This window comes from Arvicanthis niloticus, chromosome 13 (genome assembly GCF_011762505.2).
Source record: "Arvicanthis niloticus isolate mArvNil1 chromosome 13, mArvNil1.pat.X, whole genome shotgun sequence".
Taxonomy (NCBI): Eukaryota; Metazoa; Chordata; class Mammalia; order Rodentia; family Muridae; genus Arvicanthis; species Arvicanthis niloticus.
The window spans coordinates 42,886,439-42,901,724 of record NC_047670.1 but is presented as its reverse complement, the minus strand read 5'-3'; the positions used below and the strand labels follow the sequence as shown (position 1 = coordinate 42,901,724).

At 47.9% G+C, this 15,286-nt stretch overlaps 1 long non-coding RNA gene across 2 annotated transcripts; it reads right to left on the bottom strand.

Annotated features, from left to right (window-relative positions):
* Positions 1 to 573: 573 nt before the first annotated feature.
* Positions 574 to 14,122, bottom strand: LOC117719208 (uncharacterized). Of its 2 annotated transcripts, XR_013103318.1 has the most exons (8): positions 13,947 to 14,117; positions 13,492 to 13,532; positions 11,607 to 11,728; positions 10,882 to 11,100; positions 10,278 to 10,521; positions 9,072 to 9,277; positions 8,309 to 8,445; positions 574 to 4,930 (listed from the first exon to the last, which is right to left on the bottom strand). It is a non-coding gene; the product is annotated as an uncharacterized LOC117719208 (long non-coding RNA). The 2 variants fall into 2 exon arrangements; XR_004608139.2 differs by having other exon boundaries at positions 10,278 to 11,100; positions 13,947 to 14,122.
* Positions 14,123 to 15,286: the final 1,164 nt, after the last annotated feature.

Genomic DNA, 15,286 nt, shown 5'->3' with positions numbered 1-15,286 from the left:
AGAAGTTGTATAATCCTTCTGAGATTAGGGCCACAGGGTTGGGGAGCCTTTAAGATTATATACTCAAGCCCTGCTTCCTGTCCCATCTCTGCTTCCTGCTTCACTCAGTGTGAATGGGTAGCTGTGTGGTGCTGCTGCCATGTTTCACAGATGTGCCTTCCTGGCAATGATGGACTGCATGCCCTTAAGCTGTAAGCCCAAACAACGCTTATTTTTAAAAAAAAAAAAAAAAAACGCTTCTTTTATCACAGTGATGATAGTGTTTTATGAGAGGTCCATCCTGGCAATGGCCAAATCAAGCAGACTGCCTTGGAATGTTGGAAGGGAAAGGCAACCAGGGCTTGTGGGTTTGTTTTTTTTTTTGTTGTTGTTTTTTTTTTTTTTTTTTTTTTTTTTTTTTTTTTTTTTTTTTTTTTTTTGCCAGCTATTCCAAGAGAGAAAAGGGAAAGGAAGAGTTACTGCGGGGTCTCATGTCATCCCAAGGCTGAGAATCAAGAGGATGTGACTCATTGTGACCAAGTGTCACACACGGACCACACTGAGATCAGACTTGTGGTCTCCAGCACCAAGATGTTCACAGTTAAAAGGTGAGGTGATTAGGTGACTCTAGAGTCTCTGTACCCTCTGCTATGGTTTGAATGTATCCCCCAGATTTAATATGTTAAAGACTTAAATTCATACGACAGTGACGATTAGAGATGGATCTTTTGTGTGACAATTGGAGATAAATGAGATTGTGAAGGTAGAGACGCCATGATGGTATTGGAGGTTTTATAAAAAAACAATAGAGACCTGAGCTGGCACAGGTTGTCTTAGTTAGGGTTTTATTGCTATGAACAGACACCATGACCAAGGCAACTCTTATAAGGACAACATTTAATTGGGGGCTGGCTTAACTGGTTCAGAGGTTCAGTCCATTATCATCAAGGCAGGAACATGGCAGCATCCAGGCAGACACGATACAAGAGGAGCTGAGAGTTCTCCATCTTCACCAGAAGGCTGCTAGCAGAATATTGACATCCAGGGCAGCTAGGATGTGGGTCTTAAAGCCCACATCCACAATGACACCTACTCCAACAGAGCCATACCCATTCTAACCTTCTAATAGTGCCACTCCCTGGGCTGAGCATACACAAACCATCACAGGTGGTATCTTATGTGTACACTCTGCTATACTATCTTGTAACAGAAAGGTTGGCATCCACGTGTCAGTACCATGTCCTTAGAATTCCCAGTCTCTAGACCATAAGAAAAACAAATCCTCGCTATATGAATAACCTACTTCCAGGCATTTTGTTACAGCACTCCTAGGCTAAATGGCGTCCCTTGGTCATACATGTTCTCTCCCTACATCCTCCATCCCTCTCTCCACACAGCAGTCCTCAACCACCTTTCACAGGGGTCACCTAAGACCATCAGCAAACACAGATATTTATGATTCATAACAGTAGCAAATTTATAGCTATGAAGTATCAATGAAAATATGGTCAGGGGTCATCACAACATGAGAAACTGTGTCAAAGGGCCTGTATTAACCCAATACCCTTTGAAGCTGGATATGGTGGCCCATATCTTTATTCCCAGCACTCAGGAGGTAGAGGCAGGTGAGCTCTGAGTTTGAGGCCAGCCGGGTCTACAGGGAGACTAGGACAGCCAGGGCTACACAGAGAAACCTTGTCTCAACAACCAAAAACAACAAACAAACAAACACCATAATTCCCTTTGAATAATCTTTCCCCCGGACTGAAGACCCTTCCCACCTGGATTGCTTTGCCTTGGCTCAGTCTGGGGGGGCCCCAGAATATGGTTAGAAACTGGAGTTTCTGCCTTGTCTAGTACTGTTTTCTTTCACACACCCCAGTGAAGGAAGAACACATAACTCCATGGCTCTCGTATGAGGGAGACAGAGTAAGGTTAGGAAAGTGCCACTGGGAAGAAACTGGTGGGAGGCAATGAGGTGGGCCTATGTAGGAAACATGCAAAAGGGGCCCAACAGAGATGTGGGAAGAGTTTCCAGTGTTCACTATTGCAGGCTCATATCAAACTGCCCACACATGCCTTCAGGAGGATGTGTGGCTTCTGAGTCATGCAGAGATGCCAGCTATGTGGCTGTGGTAGAGGATCTTCCACAGGAAGGTCGTTTGAGGAACTGACACTGGAACCTTCTCAAGTGGCCTAAATGTCTGCAAGCCATCCAAGTGCGTCAGCTCTTCACTTGATGCCTTAACCAGCTAGCGTTCCACCATCTTCTGCAGGAGAGCAACCTCTATATGCTCATGGCTACCCCCAGGGCTCCATAGTCTCTATATGTGAAGACTGGCCTTCTCCAGCCTCTAGGCTGTCTACCTCTGCAAGAGGAATTACCTGCCTCCTTGTTCTTCAAGACTGTAATGTTTTCCCAACCTCCAGCTTCTTCAGTAGTTGCTTCCATCGTAGGCTCTGAACTGATACAGTACTTTCTTCTTACTTTGTGCCTAAGCAAAGGCCTCCCAGCTTTAGCCCCACCCCTGCCTGCAGCTTTGGCATTTGTGTAGTGCTCCCTTTAAGGCTCTGTGTCTGTGTGGCGGGCCCACCTTCAAACTCTCACCTTGTACAAATGCATACCTCCCCTCCCGGCTCCATCCTTGTGTAACAGTCTTTCTGGTCTTAGTACTCTACACTTGAGCAACTTCACCCCCTCTGAGCTCTGCAGCTGTGGAATGTCTCCCCTTTAGGCTATACACCTGAGCCATAGCTTGCCCAGCCTTCAAGTTGTGCACCTGTATGATGGCCTTTCTACCCTGCAGGCTCTGTACAGTGAACAGTGGCCTCCACCTCCAAGTTCTGTACCTCTGCAATGCCTTCCTCATCTTCTGGCTTTATTTTTGTGTGAGGTCCTTCCCAGTCTCTAGTCCTTGTACTTGTTACATGGCCTTCTTCACCTTCAGAGTCCACAGGTGTACACTGACCACCACCATCACTACACACACACACACACACACACACACACACACAACTCAGTAGTCTTACCTCCAGGCTGTTCCTCAGTTCAGTGTGGACTGTGGTGTAGTACATTTACAAGAAAAGCAGATCCTGGGCCAGCTTCAGTTCTCAGCAGTGTGATGCTCTAGTCAAGTTTGCTAACTTCTCCAAGGTTCAGTGACTACCCATCTCTGAATTGAAAATGCCATCAGTACCTTCTCAGCTGATGAGAAGACACGCAGGGTGGGGCCCCACAGATACCTTAGGATGGGAATTGTCTTCTGGGGGCAGACTCAGAAGACAGGAAGTGCTGACACTTTCATTTGCCAGAACAGGAAAATAAGTTCCAGTTAGGAGACAGATTGAGAGACTAACATGACGAGTCTTGATCTAAGGTGCAGGGGTGGAGCTAGTCCACACAGGCCTGGGTTCAAATCCAGCTGTAGAGCTGGGAACGCAATGTGTGCTACAACTCATGATTTTCTTTCTGGCTGGGCCTGAAAAAGGGTCTGGATGTGGCTGTGTTATAAATAAATGAATTATGTCTGCTTTGAGACATGACGTGAAGCCCAGTATGGTGCCTGGCCTTGAAGCTGACTCCCTAAGTACTGGCCTTACTCTGCAGAGAGGATTTTCTTTTCTAAGATCTTCCGTTTATGATGGCATTAGCTTCTGACATGCCTTTTGTACGGTCAAAGTACTTAGGTGGCGGTGCAATCAATCAATGGACCTGGCCCACCCAGCTTAACTGCACTCAGAACAGTGAGCACTCACGTTCGGTAGGCAGTCATCTTGTACAAAGCCTTTTTATTTTTTATTTTTTTTTTAATTTAATCACCCATGTCACTGTTGAATGCTGCACTGAAATGGAGTATTCACTGTTGACTATAGAGTGCGTGGATCTGCTTCTGTAGCAACGCCAGACCTAGAAACTCTAGAACTAGGGAAGCTAGGGACAGTCTGCACCTGGAAAGGGAAAGCCCTTTCTCCTCTTTTGGCCCCCAGGGGCTCCGTGCCCTTGGCTTGAGTTGAGGAGCAAGCTCCGGAAATTCTGGAAGCTTAGGCTCTCACAGTGGCCTGCCTGGGCTGAGCCTGGGGGAGGAGAACAGAAAGTGCTTGGGGGAAGCAAAGACACAAACAAACCTTCGAACAAGGCCAGCATTTGTTTTCAGAGAGAAAAAGCCATTCAAGCCCCAGAGTGGAGCCCAGGGCTTCCTATGGCCCTGCAACCCAGGAAGCCCTGTAGGACCTTTCCCCACAGCCACCTCCACCCTGATTCTGCTATGTGGGTGACACTTCCTTGCACCTGTTGGGATAAAGCAGCTGCCTATCCCCAAGGATCAAGGCTAAGAGCTATTTGCACCTGGTCTGGATGAGGTCTTTCTTTCCCTTCTCCAACCAACTTTCTCTTCCTCCATATTTTTGGCTGGAATCCCCAAAGATGAATGAATCCGGATGGCTCAGATAGAGAAAATGAGTCCACCCATCCAGGGAGGGAGAGGATGGGGTAAAAACAACTTTGGGTAACCAACGACCTGTGGCCTGGGCTAAGCCATTTTCCTGTGTAATAGCAGTCCCAGCAGAGCGTGGCACCACAGATAACAGAAGTAGCTGGAGGTAGTAGAAAAGTTACTCTTTCTAGAACAGTCTACTCCACAAGCACACCAAGGAAAGGTGGCACGGGAGCAGGAACAAATCATGGCCATTCAATAAATAATGTTTTGTCCCAGTTCCAAGTCACGTGATGAAAACTTGTTTAGAAGGAAGGGACAAAGACCTTAAGCAGTGAGTAAGTTGTTTATTTTGCTCAGCTAAATAACTTCAGTCACTTGAGTGACTGATCCAGAGAGCACACAACCCTCGAGCTCTTCATGCTCCAGTGTAAGTAAGGTCCAAGAGAGATGCTTATTTTCATTTTCTCAGCTTGACTTAGTTGAGTGCCTACTATGTGTCAAGGTCCACGTCCATCCTTAAAAAAAAACGGGAGGGGAGGGCCTAATATGCAGTGTCACCTATGGCCACTCTGTGCCTTTGGAGACTGGGATGTCCAGCTATAGAAAATTATCCTTATTGATACAGATATGGATAACAGTAAAAGTGTTCGTATTCTGTCTAAACTCCACCTCCACAGTTACCTGGCAACTGCCAGGTAGGCCTGGCCCACTATAAAAGGGGCTGCTTGCCCCCTCCTCACTCTCTTAATCTCTTAATCTCTTACTCTCTTACCCTCTTGCCTCTCTGTCCTGTCCCCCTCTTCCTCTCTCTCCACGTGGTCATGACTGGCCTCTACTTCTCTTCTCTCTTATCCTTCCACCTTCTTCTCCCCATCTTTGCCCTATCTCCTGAATAAACCTCCTCCCCTTGGAACCGTGTGGTCTGGAGTGGTCTGTTCTAACAACTAACAGAAAGAAATAGCATGTCCTGAGGTTGTGTAGTGGATGGGCTGTCCAACTGTCCCTAGCATGGTTACTGCCCTAAGGCATAATGAATTCAAGTGTTTCTGTACCCTTAGAGCCAAGGCTTCATCCTAACATGCTAACAGCACTTATTAATGAACATAAGGGTTACAGTTATTAAAGTCACTACAATGCTCCAGATTCCTGACTTCCTGCAGTCGCTCTTCATCTGGTGAGGTAATGTTAGAAGCTGTACTGGGTTTACCCCCACTTCCCCCAAGACTCTTGTTTTGAGGTCTCCTCTCTCCACCGGCCCTCGGCCCTCAGAAGTGACTTCCTGTGAAATAGGGTGTAATGTTTATTTTTCCTAGTCAATTGGAAGGAATCGGGAGACCCTAGAAGATTAGTGAGGTACAGCTCTTCGTCCATGAGGAGTGTTCATCTAGAGACGATTGCACCAGGAAGGCTCTGACTTGATTAAAAATTCAAACAATCTATTGGGTTGGGGGTTGGGGGGGTGAGGCCTGAAACTTCCTTCCTGGTTGCTGAAGATGTTCTGGGAGTGACCCCTCCTGGTGCTGTTCTCTCTGCCTCCTCTCAGCCTAGAGGTAAAGAAGGAAGCTCCTCCCTCACCTTCTTCAACACCCAGAGGTTCAGCATGGACTAAATAGTCTGAAACCATGGGCCAAAATAAATCTTTTCTCCCTAAGTTGTTTTCTCAGGTGCTGTGTTCACACAGAGGTGGGGCTGGGGCGAGGGAGCTCACACCATAGGCCCTTATGCAGGTGACTGGTCTACTGAAATGGCTCCAGGGCAAGAAGTAGCTGGGTTTTCCAGGAAAAGCCAGAGAGTTGGGGAGCCAAAGAGCTGCTGTAGACAACATGTAAATGAGTGCTCCTGGCTGGATTCCAGTAAAATGTTATTTATGGACACCAACATTTGAATTCTATGTCATTTTTCAAATGTTAGACAATATTGTTCTTTTGATTTTTTCAGAAGTATAAAAACCATTCCTAGTTCTCCCGAGCTACAAAAACACACACGGGGCTGGATTTGGGTTGGTGCTCTAGATCCTGACATTTAGCTTTTCTGGGAAACAACTTGGACGGAGCCAGGGTGGGGGAGGGGCAGGTCATCAAGCCTGCTCTACCCTTATTTACAGAGGCAGGGCTGGAGGACCTGAACTCTGGGGCTCAGAGTCAGCCTCAGGGTACAGTCCCCTCCTCCCAGCTGAGGCGATTGTTTCCAAAATAAACCCTGCACCCAAGGACCCAGGCTCAGTTTCCATCTAAATATTTTCTGGAGCACTGTGTCTCTGAGCCTCCCTATGATGGGTTGAGAAAGTTGCTTAGACCATGGAAGGGACAAAACAACAGGGGGGGGGGTGGGGCGGGGGGGGGAGGGCTGGGATACTATCAATTTGGCGATTTGCTCCAGTTCCCCGACTCAGGCTGGACCACACTGAGTCAGCGAGTACTCCTGCCTCTCAGCACCCCTCTTCCTCATGATCCAAACTCAAGAGAGGTGTACTCATTTCATCAGAGATACACAGCTGTAAAGTGGCAGCCTCGAGATTTAAATCTACTACACCTGTATCATTATTGAGGATTCAGGGGTGACATGATTGGACCCTCTCTGTCCTCCTGGTTGCCAGGAAGATAATGGGCCACCAGGGCATTTGTCAGCACTGGTAGTAGTCATTCTAGCTATGGGTCACATGGCAGGATACAGTTATGAAGTAGCAATGAAATAATGTTATGGTTGGGGGTCACCAAAGTATAAGGAACTGTATTAAAGGGTTGCAGCATTGGAAAGGTTGAGAACCACTGATATAAAGAGAAAAAGGGTTGTGATGGCCCATTTGTGTGTCAGGGAGTATAACTGTGGCTGGGACATAAACACATGAGTCTCGGGGAAGATGACTCAGAGGGGCTCACTGTACAAGTATGAGGACCTCAGTTAGGCACAGCATCCACAAAAAAGCTGGGTGTGGCAGCCCTGTAATTGTAAATCTGAGGAATCCAAGACAGGAGGACCCCTGGCACTTTCTGGCAGATAATCTCACTGAATTGTTGAGCTCCAGAAAAAAAGAAAAAAGAGGTGAAGAGCCATACAAGACACTGGATATCAACCTCTGGCCTCCGCATGGATCCTTACACATTCCCTCCCCACTCTGGAAAGCTAAACTCGTTGTCATTTTCTGGTAACCAAGGAATGAACTTTGCCAAAGTCCATCATCCTGTCTGGTGTTTAGTTAAAGCTTGTTTCAGATTTGGCTCAAACACTGTGGTAGTGGTCTTATTCTTGACCAGTGGGATTAACAACAACTGTGAAGATCTGAGTTCTAATCCCCCAAACCTATATAAAATCCAATGTAGTAGTTTATACTGTTAATCCCAGCACTCCTACAAGGATGTGGGAGGTAGAGATAATCCCTTTAAGCTGTGGGTCATACAACAAGGGAGAAAAGGCTGTCTCAGATAAATTGAAAGGTTAAGAGCAACATCTGAGGTTATCCTCTGTGATGGTTTGCATATGCTTGGCCAAGGGACTGGCACTATTTGGAGGTGTGGCTTTGTTGGAGTAGGTGTGTCACTGTGGGTGTGGGCTTTAAAACCCTAGTCCTAGCTGCCTGGAAGCCAGTCTTCTCCTAGCAGCCTTCAGATGGAGATGTAGAATTCTCAGCTCCTCCTGCACCATGCCTGCCTAGATGCTGCCATGTTCCCACCTTGATGATAATGGACTGAACCTCTGAACCTGTTAAGCCAGCCCCAATTAAATGTTGTCCTGATAAGAGTTGCCTTGGTCATGGTGTCTGTTCATAGCAGTAAAACCCTAACTAAGGTATCCTCCAACCTCCATTTGTGCAAACACACACAGAGAGTGAGAGAGACAGAGAGAGAGACAGAGACAGAGACAGAGAGACAGAGAGATTCCTTTCAAGGACTTACCTACTTCCAATGAGACAGACATCTTGACATTCCCACCAACCTCTGAATGACACTCGCATCTGCTGACCAAGTTTTCAACACATGAACGTTTGCGGGGAACATTCCAGATTCCAGATTCAATATGAAACAGGCTAAATCTAGAAAGGAGAATTTTGCAAATTATGAATATTCATATTAACCACATAAGGCAAAAACGTGTGTGTGTGTGTGTGTGTGTGTGTGTGTGTGTGTGCATGTATGTGTGCTCATGTGTGCCTGAACATTGTAGAAAGCCAAAATCTGAATAGGGAATCTCCTGGTCCAAGATCACTGAGTTAGAATGTGATGTTAGAGGATTTAACATGGCCACCGTGCCTGGCTCTGGAACACTGACCAACACAGAGACTCACTTATGGAGGGGGTCTGGCTCAACTGGCCGGAGGTGCCCTGAGCTGTGCCTAGAGGCCTCTGCATCCACCAACAGCAGGCAGCACTACTATGCTCTGCCTCTTGGCGTGCCCTTTCACTCTGATTCTGAAAGGTTCCAGATCTCTGCAATGAGAAACCATGAGACCAAAACAAGGGAAATGTGCCTTGCAGGTTATAAGACGAGTTCTGTTTGCAGTGAAGAATATATTCCTGTTGGTCCTACGTTTGTTTGACCAGTCTGCACCAGATGTGCTTGATCACATGTGGCAGAAGGTACAAGGGAAAGAAATACATCGAGATGGATACTTGTTTCTGATTGGAGCTGGTGGGAAATGTGGTAAATTGTGGGTTTTACCTTTTAAGTCCCAGCAAAATGTGACTTGTGACCATTTTCTTGGGAACTCAAGGGTGGACCTGGCCAGAGTCCATCTTCCAGGCATGTATTTTAAAGCTTGCTTCAAATTTGGCTTTAAATTGTGGTAGTGGTTTTATTCTCGAGTGGTGGGATTAACAGAACCAATGACCCATTTTTTTTCCAGTGCAAACAGGCCCTGAGTGGGGCTGAAGAGCAGAGTGAAGAGAAGCAGAGATAGGTGTTAGGTACACAGAAAAACCCAGGAAGCCCCTGGTGCCAACAGCTACCACAGCTACCAAGCCATCATGGTTGATATGACTTAGCAGGCTGTTCTCTTCACTAGGTGACCCTTTCTTTGACACTGTCTGTGCGGGGCTCCCCAGACTCCTGACCTACCGTTCTATCTTTGGCCAGCTCCATTCAGCCTTATCATTACTGTGACAGCTGTCACTCACTCATCAAACAGAAATTTAACGACTGCCTACTATGTACCAGATACCATCTGAGTCCTGCGGTTTCTATGGTTAGCAAGAGTCCAGAACATTCCTTCTCCGGAAGCCTATTTTCTGAAGGGAAAAGAGAGATTGCCAGTAAAATAAACTCACATTTTATACAAAAGTAACTATGAGATGGTGTTAGTGGTGAATTAGGGAACCCGGGAGGGTATGCAAGGAGGAGCGTGGGTGGCTTCCCCCTGAGGTCTGCACCTCTTCTAAATATGTCTCTTTCCTGTTGCTTTCCTTTTTGGTCTGGGAGTACAGACAAGATCTCCTGTAGCTCTGGCCTCAAACTTGTTATGTAGTTAAAGATGGCCTTGAATTTCTGGACTTTCTCCTTCTACCTGCTGAGTTCAAGAGTCACTTCACTAGGCTGAAATAGTGTGTGTGTGTGTGTGTGTGTGTGTGTGTGTGTGTGTGTGTGTGTAGGGGGTTGCTGCATGGAGGTATCCCCATGGAGAGGCCAGAGGGGAGCACTGGTTGTGGGGACTTAAGGTGTCCTGTGCACCTGCACCCTGCTGGAGATTTGAACTCAGGTCTTTATGGATATACAACAAGCACTAGTACCCACTGAGTTATCTCTTCAGCTTCCTAAAACTATTTTTAGCTTTCTCCAAAGCAAATAAGTATTTAAAAACAGAAACTGTTTCCCCTCTAGAGAACTTACTCTTTCTGAAAACTGGACAGGACAGAAGGCAAAGGTACCCACCTAGCATTTTCTTTGTGGTTGTGACTTTCATTGAAACCTTGTTGAAATCATTGAAACAAGGTAGGTGTACTATTGTCTGCTGCAGTTTTAAGAACTAAGCAGTGGGCCCATCACTTTCTGGCCACCGAATGCTCAGTCATGCTGGAACCTGGATGTCCTGGAAGGTGGGTGGGGGTTTTCCCATGCATCTTCAGCTCCCCACAGGAACCCTTGCTTTCAGCTACATTCTGTGTGGGGCCCTTCCCTGGAAGAACGGCAGAGCGATCACATTCCGGAGTTCTTAGCTTTGACCCCAATTCCACCCCAAACACACACCTTGTTGAGCCAGTAGTGTACAGCCTAGCCTCTCCCCAAGTCTCATGACTAGTCCTGATTATTTCCTCTGTGCAGCATGTGGAGCTCTGGGTAGCTCTCTTCCTGACTGGTTATCTAGACCTCAGCCCCTGGTCTACCTTCTCTGGCCTCAACCCAAGAAGTTCCTCTACCTGGCAGACAGAGTCTTAAGCCCACCATTCCCCAGGGGCATCCTAGTACCCAGAGGCAAAGGCAGTCTAAGCACCGAGTGAGGAGAGCCAGACCTGAGCAAAAGCAGCACATCCCATACCTTTGACAGCAGTTCATTCATTGAAGAAGCTTCCAGAATCCAATCTCAGAATGCTAGGCTTCAAATCCCAGCTCTGCTGGTTTCCAATTCTCAGGCCTTGCCACTTCCTGGCTGTGTAAATTTACATAAATATCTTGACTCACCTGAACTTGAGAAGAAGGGTGTGAGACCCTGTATATCCTGAAATGTACCTACGTAGCAGTTATGGTAGTTCAGTTTCTGGAATGTAATAGATTTGATTGAAATGAAGTTACAAATTCAATTCCTTTGCCACATGTCAAGATTATGATGTTTCTCCCGGAATTGTCACCTCCCTTTTCTTTACCTCAGCTTCCTTTCTCTAAAATGGGCAAAAGGGATCTGAGACTGCCAGTGATTCACCCCAACACCCCACCCAGCCGCACGGGGTTGGGTGGGGTGGGGAAGCAGCATGGAGTGGGGAGAGAAGCAGTTTCCTCACAAACTATGCAGAACCACAGACAGGGCAGAAGGTTACTTTCACTTTGCAGGGGCTTCAGCTCAATGGCCCTAAAGCAAGTGATTAAGCTTGAAGAGAGGGAGAGGCTTGAGAGGGGAGGAGCTTCCCAAGCCCCTGCTGAGAAGAAAGCAGCTGCCTGGTATAAACTTCTAGGGTGCAGGTGTCAGGCTGCACGTTCCAGCCCCCCCCCACCCCCCCTCCCCGTACCGCCCATTGTGGATCTGGCCAAGCTCAGTCTACTTCCGACCTAGTGATTTCTGGGAGGGTGTGAGCTGCTGCACGTCTGTCTTGAAGTGGGTGTGGCTGACAGAATAACCGCCCTTCTGGATCTTCAGTCCCGCCTTCTACTTCTCCAGCCTGGAAAGGCAGCTGTGAAACAGAGACAGAGGGAAGAACACACCCATCCCAGAGTACCAGTTAGGGGTCCCTTTGAGGTTCTGGAGCTGAACCCACACCGCGCCCCCTGCTCTTTCTAGAGTTGGATCCTCAAGAGAGAAAGTCTCTATCACAGGGCTCCTGGAAACGGGAGACAGGGGCGAGGCTCTCCGCTCTTGTTCTTCCTGTGGGTGCTTGCAGACCTTCAAACATGCCTAAGCTGTCTCTGCCTCTCTCTGGGGACCCGGCACACAAGCCATGCAGAAGACAAAACACTCTCGGTGGGAAGGAGGCTCCCCAGCGTGGAGGAGAAGATAGCCTGCCAGTGACCCTTTTTTTCCCACTAGTAGGATTTAGAGGCTGGTAATTCCTCTTTATGCTCCTTCTCTGCCACGTGGGTGCTCAGCCAAAAGGATATGGGAGCACTGCCTCCCCTTCTGTATGACACAGAACATGCTCCCATCGAGCTAGGGTACTCATCATTCTATTCCTTGACTTACTTGCCTAATTGTCTTGACCCTGGCCTGGGCCCTCACTTCTTCCACAGGAAGTGTTGTATGAATGAATAGAGGGGTGAGTATCAGGGTCTTCACAAGAAAGTCTGTGGGACCCTCCCTTTGCCCCAAGCGTGAGATGAGGTTTGATGCTTTGATGGGGTTAGGGGGAAAGGATGTTCACACCTTAAGTAAGTGCACTAGGAAGGTTCCCAAGGAGGTGAGAAAGGCACTGAGGGAACAGAGGTTCTAACAGAACTGAAAAGGAGATCCACATTCCTCAGCCCATAAGCTACAGAATAGAGGATGGCTGTCAGAGAGGCAGCCTACAGGTGATCTTCCCTCCCCTAAGCTGCAGGAAAGGATTCTGCTCAGCTCCATCTCGTAGGAGGCAGAGCGGATGAGGAACACTCTACCGGACCAGTGCAGGTGGCTACAAAACAGTTCAACAGTTCCACCATGCTGCACACCTAAGGTATATCCCAGTCTCCTTTGCACAGGAAGTCGCTGAACATTCAATCAGCAGCTTGGGGAGGGCAGAGAACTAAGACAGGGAGCTGCTAGCTGAGAGAGCCTTGTCGCACCCCCCCCCGCCGCTGCCCCGCACTGTCATCTGTTTCACTAGGGGATGGCTGGCACAGAGAAAAGAACTTAAGGGTGATGGAAGATGGAAGACTATTTGACATTTGTGGGCATCTCGGATCCATTTAGAGACCAAGGCACACTCCCATTCCTCCCTGGTTGATAGCCAGTCCCAGAGATTACCCAGTTTCTTGGATTTGGGAAGTAGCTCAGTTGCTAGAGTGCTTGCCCGGCACGGCCAAAGCCCTGAGTTTGATCCCCAGTGTCACATAAACTAAGCCCAGTCATGGAATTGTGCTATCCCCATACTTGAAAGGTAGAAGCAGGAGGATGAGAACATCAAGGTCATCATCCTCAGCTATTTAATAGCAAGGAGGCCAACCTGGGCTACATCATAGTCTCTCTTTTAAAAAGGCTTCCCTCCCACTGATGTCTCATCGGCTCTTGAACCTCATCTAAAGAAAGCATACGATGACTCTCTTCAGCCTCCTTCCCATTGGCCAGTGCTCAGCCCTTTGTCTGGTAAAAGAGCTTCCCTCTGCCCTAGGGCCTACCACCTCTTATTTAGGCCATCAGAGGCTCTCAAAGGTATGCAAAAGGGCCCAGTGAGCAGGGCTTACTCATCTTTACATCATTCTACCACATTGTGAGTGACTGAAACTCATGCAGAAGATGTATTACCTCACTGCTCTGGAAGAGTCAGCTGACTGAGGAGGATGCTTCTAGAAAAAAAAAGAGGGGTGTTAGTACCTTTTCACAGGCTCCATGGAGATCTGTTGTCTGTGCCCTGGACTACTTGCTGCCCAACCCTACCTGCCCTTGGGGGTTGGAGGTGAGGTGGGTCAGAGTCAACGACACAAATTCCAGGAGCAGGTGACAGAAACGGCAGCAGGCTCATCTGAACACAGCTGCAAGCTCCTTCAATACCCTCCACTCATCCCCCATTGGTCCCAAGAAAGCATCTCTTCTAAACAGCAGTTCCCGATTGGCTGGGATTGTCTGCTCCAGCAATCCTTGGCTTCTCAGGCAGCCCTCAATTAGGTCCTCCTGCAGGAGATACTTTTGTGGCTGTGACCCCCTTTCCCTGCATTTACAAAGAGATGGTCCCACCCTTCCTGCTACAGAAATCCACTTACCAAATGCTTCCAGCTTCTGGTGGCCCCTGCATGCTTCCATCACTCTGTGTTCTTCCTCCATCTGCCATCTGAACCTGTGGTCATCTCTCCTCTTCCCTCAGAGTTCCTCACACTGCTGCCATCAGGGTGACTCAGGGCAATGCCCTCATCTCAGGACCCTTAATTTAAACAAGCTTGTTTAAAGTCCTTTTACTATATAAGGTAACACATTCCTATTCTCGGGTGAGAACACAAACTTCTATTTAGGGGAGAGGCATGGACACAGTTCAGCCTTGACTCTGACCCCTGGGAGCAGCCATCTGCAGTTATGTAACCATCAGCCCAGTGAGGGTCCCCAAGGCTTTGCTGAGTTTGTAGAAGGTGGCATTCTGCTCTCTTGGGATCGGTTGCCCATGGGGTACAAGCCAAGGCTGCTGCAAACCCTGTGACTGCTTGAGGGCAGTGTGCCTGACTCTGAGGACAGCAAAGAGGAAGTAAAGCATGTCATGTGACATACATGTGCACAGCACGTGCATGCACACACACTGTGCATGTATATGTAAGCATTCATACATATACTCTATATACATACACACAACATGCATGTACACATGCAGGTATGTACACGCAAATAAAACATATGTATGTATATGTGCGTGTACTCATGGGGTATTCTCAAGATAGTGTGTAATCATGGTGTCTGAATATGGTCATGCCTATATATTCTAGACCTTCCACACTTTGGTCACAGGAGTTGCCATATTTCCCTGGGACTGGAGACTGTCTGAGTTGAGAGAAAAGAAACCTTAGGAACATGTGCCTGTAATTCCATTCATGGGAAGATTCTGGGCTCAGGAGAAAGGCTGTGACTGAGGCCCACATTCCCACTTGCAGACTTCTCCACAGTCATCCTAGATCCCTGGCCTTGCTTGAGTTGTGCATGCCCCCCTCACCTGCTCCATTGTGAAACATGGAGCTTCATAGTCCTGGGGTCCCCCAGTGAACTGCACCTGTCATGCAAGTGGGGGACCTGGTCCCTAGCTGTACTCCTTCTTCCTTCCAGAGTTTTGCCCACATTCCTGGCTCCTGCCTGGTTCTTATGCTGACTAGCCTTTCACACAAGACATCCCTGTCTTGTCTTTGAAGATGACCAGTGTTGTTTCACAGAACAGAAACCGGAGGCTCTGTTGCTTGTCCACCATCACCCACCTAGTTCCTATCAATGCCATTCCTGGAGTTAGATCGGTTCTTGATCTGGAGCTGCTCCCAGGGTGACTAGCTCTGACCTGCAGGGTCATTGATCTCCTGGGAACAGCTCCTAAGACTCCCTGCACCCTCCATAGGGTGATTTTCCAATGGGA